The 8,552-nt window shown below is 44.6% G+C and overlaps 1 long non-coding RNA gene across 1 annotated transcript; it reads right to left on the reverse strand.

Moving 5' to 3' along the window:
- Positions 1 to 3,844: 3,844 nt before the first annotated feature.
- Positions 3,845 to 8,158, reverse strand: LOC107310078. Its single transcript, XR_001553468.2, has 3 exons — positions 7,723 to 8,158; positions 5,760 to 5,887; positions 3,845 to 5,186 (listed from the first exon to the last, which is right to left on the reverse strand). It is a non-coding gene; the product is annotated as an uncharacterized LOC107310078 (long non-coding RNA).
- Between the last annotated feature and the right edge of the window lie 394 nt (positions 8,159 to 8,552).

The following is an 8,552-nucleotide window of genomic DNA, read 5'->3' on the forward strand; positions in this document are numbered from 1 at the left end:
TCCAGTCCAACCGCAGCCTAACCAGTACCCTAACTCTAACAACCCTCTGCTAAATCATATCCCTGAGCACCGCATCCAAACGGCTCTTAAACACATAGATAAGGAATCCCATATACTTGCCATTTATTCAGTAATACAAGCTGGGTTTTCAGGCATTTATTCCTTCAATTTAGCGGTGGAGGTGTAATAAGCAAGAGCCATTTGATCCACATCCTGGAAGTCTGGTGAGGAGGAATCATTTTATTTCCTCCACCTCACAAAACCTTCCTAGCCCTTTTCTCTATTAAATCTGCTCTGGAAATGTGACCCCACTTTTGTAGCATGCTTTCTCCTAACGCTCTGTCACCCACTGCTGTGGTGGTGTCAATGAGAACGCAGGTCCGTAAAGCAGTGCGGTTGGCCAGCCGTCCTGGCAGCCTGCCCTGACCTTTGCTGGAGAAACCAACCAGAGAAAGGCCAGGGACATTTCCGGCAGTTAACATTTCAACGAGTGTCACACAGAAATTCACAGAGCACAGGAAAAAAAAAATGGTCTCTGAGATGAATGGTTTTGCCATCCAAAGGTTGCTGAAGAAAAAAGCAAAGATGTTAAACTTCCCAAAAGATCTTAAGCTACCCAAGTATCTGAAGAAATTCTACAGATACAAGTATGAATAGCAATCGAAAGCAATGCTTTTATTGAAAGTAAAGCTCCAGTGTTTCCTCAGAGATTTCTGGGTTTTGCTAAGATCCCCCTGCTCTGCACCATCTGGGCTCTGCAATGCTTGGTTGCTCAGAGCAGGCTGTCCTGTCCTTTAGCATCACATATACGGTTATGATCATTTCCACAGCCAACTAATTCAAATCTACTTTCCTATATGCTTAAACAGTTCTTAATTGTCTTTCAAGGAAAATAGTGATTCAGTCTATTGTAGAAGGAGGCACATCCTGCTAAATGATAGCTCTCTCTGCTGTCATTTTGCCACTCTGCCATTGATAATCCACAGTCTCTCACATAAGCCTGTAACCTCAATCAGTTACAAAAGGGGCCTTTTGGGACACATGAAAATACATTTCCCTGTGTTTGTTTGCTTGTTTGTTTCTTCCGTAATGCTGAATTTCACCCTTTGTTACAATGGACCTTGTAGAGCAGAGTGTGGCCATAAACAGAAGTAGAATCATCCCTGAGGTATTAGCCTCACAGTTTGAAGCAGTTTGTATACAGCTATCTTCTCTATCTATCCCTTGGGCGTAAAGGCAGTAAAAGAATTCCTAAAGAAGGAAAGGAAATTGCATTGGTCAAGATCAAATTGCAAGCATGCGCAACTGGATGTACTGACAACTGGCCACCAGATATCACTGCAGGAGTCTTGCCAGCACATTAATTATCCCATGGTCTGGAATTTGGTGTTTAACAAACATCTCCTCCTAGGTGTAGTTGTGGGATGAAAGTTATGACAGTTGCAAAGATTGCTTGTCTTACTGAACGTGCAATAATGAGCAGTGCTGAGAGAAACCCAGATTTTAAATGAAGATCCCCCCTACTTGCTAGCACTGGTAGGAATGCTGCATAGATAGAGAGTTCAGCTTCATAGCTTCAGTATACTGAGCCTGCACGGGGCTCCAAGTTTATCTTTGAGGCTTGAAATGAACTCAGCCTCTAGGGGAGCCTGACAGTTGTGTGCAGCACAACAAAGCTGACCTTGTGTACAACAGCTCAGAGCTATATTTTGCTCTCGTTGCATGGAAGTTAAAGCACAGCCTTTGCACCAGCAGTAAGTTCTGAGCATTTTTTGTTTGTTTGTTTTGGACCCAACAGCAGCAGAGCACATTTTGTGCATTCACTCATTTGAAACCTGTCCAATTCCTGATGGAGGAACAAGAAAATGGATGGGTTTGGGGAAGCCTGCAGTACTTGCGGTACACAGCAGTCACCTCTCAAGATTCAGATGGATAATCTCTGTGTACATAAGCAGTGTTGCTGGTGCTTTCTCTTGCTGTTTTTGAGCTGTCCTCGAGTACACAGAAAAGGATGGTAAGACATGAAGGAGGCACACTGTCAGTCCTGCAAGCTGTCAGGCATCAGCTCACATCTCGGGACATAAGAAGCAACTTTATTTACTGTCTTCTGAAGCAAAGACACCCCTCAGCAGTCCACTATGCACATTTCTGGTGAGCAAGATGTTTCTATGCACATCCTAATGTGACAGGACAAGGGGAAATGGCCTCAAGTTGTGCCAGGGCAAGTTTAGGTTGGATATTAGGAAGAACTTCTTTACAGAAAGGGTAGTTAGGTACTGGAATAGGCTCCCCAAGGAGGTGGTTGAATCACCATCCCTGGATGTGTTTAAGAGCCGTTTGGATGTGGTGCTCAGGGATATGATTTAGTGTAGGGTTGTTAGAGTTAGGGTTCTGGTTAGGCTGTGGTTGCACTTGATGATCTTCAAGGTCTTTTCCAACCTGGGTAATTCTATGATTCTATGATTCTAATCTGACATGGGTTAGGCAGCTCTTCATCACCCCAGCGCTGAGCATTGTACACACATAATGAGAAAACATATCCCTCCGTACAGGACAAAACAGTTCTCATTTTGATTGCTAGGATTTTATCCCAGATATTAAGAAAACTCTGACTAATTGCTGACTGCATGCATCTGCTCTCATGGGAGGAGAAATAGCCTCACAGCAGCCAAATAATTTTCTGGAGGGTGGATGATTCTGCCTTTCTGATATTTCTTCTTTCTGCTGGACTGAGAAGAATCCTTCTAAACATGTGCTGAAATATCTGCTCTGTTGTAGCTGGTGATGTGGGAATGATACAAATGGGCTTAGCTTCTGCTTTTGGGTGGGGAAGGTTAAATGACTGCCTAGGGAACGCTCACATTAAACAATAAATATCCTATATACACCAGATTAATGAAGCATGTAGATGATCAGCATTTCCCATAGGCACCAATGAAGACTTAAGCCCTTTTCCTGTGATATTCTTACTTCCCTACCAATATTCTTCAGAAATAAAATTCCATGGCTGTTCATCATGATATCATTCTTCATTGTTACAAAAGTAATCCAGGATGAGATGCACAGATTTCCTGCTTTCCTGAAGATGTTGCTATATTTGTTATGGTATTCCTTGACAGAATCCTGGGTAACAAAGCTAAGACTAAATAATACTTAATAATAATACTAAATATTAAATAATAATATTTATTATTGGTAAAACATGAAGATTCCAAAACAGAAGAACCACTGGACTGCTCTAAAGCTGAGTCTTCACCATATTTACTTTCAGAAAACTAGAAACAGTCTTGTCTCCAAGGCTCTGCATGTTGTGAGGGTGATGAGCACTGACACTCCTGTCATGGCCCTTCCATAACTTGCTGCTGGTAAAAGGGGGACACTTGAGTCCCCATACATCTCCACAGAATGCTCCAGGGATCCCCCAGCATCTTCAGCCAAAGCAAGGCTCTGGCAGGATGGAGCTCAGCCTGACACAGGCTGGAGGAGTCCAGCCTGGAGCCCTGAAGCCCAGGGTAAAGGCTTTGTGGACAGTGGGAAACATTTTGTTTCTAGTAGCTGGGGAAACATATTGACATTTGTCTTTGGCGCTGGTGCCAAGGTATATTTTGGCTGTCCCTGTGGGAGGTGAAAGGGGGTGATGGGTCTAAAGGTCTTGTGTTTTATCACCATAACTTACCCCATCCTAGATTGCACAGAACAACGAGAGGAAAATGTCATTGCTGCCAGGTTTCTTATTCATCCCAATGACATACATTCCCCTAGGCTGAACTGAGGATGAGTGAAGGAATCTGAGGTTGAGCAAGAAAATTTGAGGAACACAGCTGCATTGCTGAAGTGAGCAGAAGTGAGCAGAAGTGAGCAGAGGAATGATGCACTGATCTTAGTCACCTCCCTTACTTTATAGGGCAGAAATACAGAGGAGGTGCCCTAAAGGCCTAGAACAGACCAAGGTCTGAGTCTGTGAACGCAGTTTGGTTATGTGGCAATATTCCAGCCTTAAAAGAGGTGAATGTACCCACTCTCTTGTTTGCTTTCCCTAACAGAAGATGTTGGCTTGGGTCAGTCTCTGTGCAGATAAGTTTGGTGAGGGCTGCTTAGCCTGGGACACTGGCATGGCTGAAGATATCTGCTGAGTGAAGGACGTTCATCACTTTAAACAAAACACTGCTTACCCCTTTCTCACTACTTGCTTCTCTCATTGGCACTGAGGGATGTGGGTTAGTGGGTATTCTGGATGGGCTGGTGGTTAGACTAGATGAACTCAGCGGTCTTTTCCAGGCTTAGTGATTCTATGATTCCATTGTTGCTTCATCTCTTGAATTCTCTCATCTTTTCTTCTTTCTTCCATGTATTTCCAACACGTGCTGGACATCAACCATAGTAGCTTCTTCTCTCACATGTGCCTTGTTTGCTTTTTCCATGGACATCAAATCACTCCAGTGTTTGGGATGGAAATTGCTGCTGTTTGTACAGTGAGAATCCCTTTTCATTGAACTATTTCAAATGAGGGACAGCAGACAGTGAAACATACAGCTATTTAAAATGCAAAAAGCCCATGTCCTTTGGAAAGTTCTTTCTATTGGTCCTGCAGGAGATGGAGGGCAATGGGAAGGGGAGCAGCCACCACCTCCACCAGGTTGTAGCAGCAGAGAAGCCCTGCTCCTGGAGGAGATCCCACTGTGGGAATCTCCAGCCTGCTGAAGTTATGCACACATAGGCAGAGCAGACTTGGCAGTCCAAACAGTCTGTCCCTTAGGAATATTGACAGATGAATGTAAACTCATTTACTTCGCTTTTTCATTCCAGTCCGCGTGCTTGCGCAGTACACTAAGTACAGCAGCATCTGGAGTCACTTTGAACAACAGGAGAAAGCATTTTCCGGTGCCAGAAGTAGAATTTGGTACAACATTTATAACTCGTGAAATGTCAGGAGTTTGGCTATGCTTTGTTTCCCATCGTTATGAAAAATAACAAATGCAACAAACCAAAACCTATGCAAAAGGATTCTCTTTTTTTTTATTTTTTTGTTTTTCTTCCTTTTTTTTTTCCATAGCTGAATGGCTCTGAGCCATTTTGCTTAGGAGCCTTCAAAACTGAAAGACCTAAAAGCAGCTCCTGAATTTTCCTTGCCATTCTCCCTACCACCACCATCTTCGGTATCCATTAACCCGGCTCCTCACTGAAAGCTGAAAACACAAAAGAAGTAAACATCAGTTAATGAGGTTTGCACCTGGGGGTGGTAAACAAAGCTGCTCGGGAAACTGCTGGGAGAGCCAAGCCCAGCCCAGAGAGGGCAGGTCTGTCCGGGGTAGGCAGTGTGTGCAGGGAGCAGCAAAGGTATTTCCATCTTTAGGATTGCAGAATCAGACAGGGAACGGTGAGGAGAAACACCTTTCCTAAATGTTCCCGTCCAATTAGAAAGTGCATATTTGTCTGTCCCTTCTTTTCATCAGAGTTGGAAGTAGAATTTGATACTAATCCCCTTCCTTATTCCTCCACAGTTCGAGGCATTCCAGATCCGTATTTTTGTCATACATTTGTCCTGGGCTTTTGCCTCCACCCGAAAGAATCAAGACTTTGTCTTTGACTTGGAGAATTGAGACTTTGTCTGACAAGCGGCGACATGGCGCACGCTAAACAAAACAAGCCTTTGTGTACCATTGTTATCAAAACATTGTAACACCAGGAAACAGCTACACAAGGACTTTCCTTTGCTATTAACTGCAGCTAGAAGTCTGTAGAAGTTCAGCTCCTCTTACTTCTCAATCCTGCTGCAGTGGTGTGAGGATCGGTGCCGCTGCAGGCAGTGGAGCTAAACCAACACCACGCAAGGGAGAATCGGGCTGTAGGTCTGCAAAACATCCATCCCCATCACGGGCTTTTATTGCTGCAAAGACATAAATCTTTGTATTAGGTGACTTCAAAAGTCATAAAGCCCTAATTGTGCACGCAGCCTACCAGCAATGCACTGCTGATGCATAAAATGTGTGTAGATAGTACACAAATACACTCAGCCCGGGCTTAAATTTAGCATCAAACCACACAAAAGATATCTTTATAACTAAGAATGGTGGGAAGAAAGATCTCATTCCAGAACAGATGAACAAGTCATTTTTTCACTGATCCTGGATTTGGCCGACCCGCCTTAAATGTGACCTAAGGCATTTCTTAATGCTTTGGAAACTGCGTCAACGTACTTGGTCTGGAGATGCCACAGTCAGGAAAAAAGAACCCAGTAGAGCTGCTATTTTTAAAGTTCTGCTGTTCCTTTTTAAAATAGAACACCAAAACCCAACTTTTCCTATAGCTGAAGTCTTTCAGGCTAAGCAAACTCCAGTGATTTCAAAAGCAATGGGAACACGGAGTCACTTGGGGCCAACCAGGAAAGGCTTAACTATTTGTTCTTTCGCAGGGAAACGCTGTCAGAAAGAGTCTGCTTGTAGAGCAGAATATAAATACAAATATAAAATGAATATCAGAAGTAGAAATTAAAATAAAGCAATTAAAATAAAGCCTTTTCTTAAAAGACAGAGCAAAAGGAAAGAAAATACAGCAGCAGTGGTCTTGGTGATGTGCAAGCAGTGCTGACACATTCAGCTCTGTGTTTGCACAGTGTCTTTCAGTAGAGCAGGACTTTACCAATGACAGCTGTCACTGGGAAGCCAGTGTGGAGGGGAGGCTGATGGGAGCTGTGAATGCCTTTCAGCAGCAGGAGGCTGTGAGCCGCACACCCTGAAAGCTTGTCCTGCCACTCCCACCAGCACTGCAGACTCCAAGCCTTCCCTTAATAACATATGACTCCAGTCTTGAGATTTAACAGGAAAGAAGTCACCTTCCAGCAGGACATGTTTGAATACTGGGCATGACCAGGATGGATCCTTGTTTCATGCTTGTTTTGTACCAGACAACCAATCAATATTTTATGAGCTGGTGCTAGGTGATTTTAGGTCATACCTTTTATACCCATACCAAACACCCCCAAAACATTGAAAAAATCCATACATGGGCAGGGAGGATAGCCTGGCCTTTGGGATGTGTTTAGCTGCAGGATGGGTTCACAGCCAAAAGACTCATCTCTGAGCATCACTCATCCCACAGACAAAGTCTCTCAGAGGAGGACTCTGCCTTCATGCATCCTGTCAGCTGCAGCTCAGGGCTGATGATTTCAGCAGGGATTCAGCTCCCCTTTGTCCAGAAGCTGGACATCCTTTGGTATATGAGGAAGAAACTCTTTAATCAGAGGGCAGTGAGGCGCTGGCACAGCTGCCCATAGAAGCTGTGGTGCCCCATCTCTGGAGGTGCTCAAGGCCAGGTTGGATGGGGCCCTGGGCAGCTGAGCTGCTGGGGGGCAGCCCTGCCCATGGCATGGGGTGGGACTGGGTGGGCTGTGAGGTCCCTTCCAACCCAAACCATTCTATGAAGATTAATTTTTTCAAAACATTTGAAGTATGGGAATAGCACAGAAAAACAAACAAATCCCAAGTGGCTTCCAAGTTGGTGGATTAATGATAGCTTGGAATGGGCAGGGCTTGGCCTATGCAGTCTGAGAACCATACTGGGAAGCTGGGATCAACACTTGGGTTTTGAAAGCACCAGCCATCTCCTGTTTGTTTGTATCTACATCTATGTTGGGATAAACAGCACTCAGCAGAAGAAAATGGTTTGTTTCAGCATTTCAGCCAAAGGACAGCAACTGCAACAACGAGGCACTCCCTTCCCTACCTTCAAAGCCAACACAAGGTCAGTCCTGAGGCTGAAACATCTTCCAGCTGTGCCAACTCGGCAGGTCAGAGCTGCTGTTGGGCCACATGTTGTGCAATGCTGTGGACATTTTATAGCTAGAGCATTTTTGTCTCATTGATTATGGAATAGAAATTACTTGGGCACACTGTGGTGATGCTGCAAAGCCTTTGTTGAGAAATGAGTCTCTCCATGGAGTAACCACCATGTGTGGTCAGTAGGCGGACTAGGCACTGGGAAACCTTTAGTCTTGGGCCATCCAAGTAGCTCAGCAGTGCTTTCTGGAACATCTCCAGTTCCTGAGAGGTCAGAAAATGTGTCACATAAATGTTTAATGGTATTTGAAGTCACACATCCATGAGTATGCGTTGTTTCTAGGGAGAAAAACACAAACACAAAGACTTGAATCAACCATAGAATCAATCATAGAATCACAAGGTTGGAAAGGACCTACAAGATCATCTAGTCCAGCTGTCCACCCTTTACCATACCTACAGGAAACCCCTAAACCATATCTCCCAGCTCCCTATCCAGATGCCTCTTGAACACTGCCAGGGATGGTGACTCCACCACCTCCCTGGGCAGGCTATTCCAGTGCCTGACCACTCTGAGAGAAAAAGTTCCTTCTTATGTCCAGTCTAAACCTCTTCTGATACAACTTGTGGCCATTTCCCCGGGTCCTGTTTGTTGCCTGGCAGAAAAGGCCAAGCCCCTCCTCATCACAACCTCCCTTCAGGAAGTTATAGTGTGCAATAAGGTCTCCCCTGAGCCTCCTCTTCTCCAAGCTGAACAATCCCAGCTCCCTGAGCTGT

The sequence above is a fragment of the Coturnix japonica genome, chromosome 2, assembly GCF_001577835.2.
Source record: "Coturnix japonica isolate 7356 chromosome 2, Coturnix japonica 2.1, whole genome shotgun sequence".
NCBI lineage: Eukaryota > Metazoa > Chordata > Aves > Galliformes > Phasianidae > Coturnix > Coturnix japonica.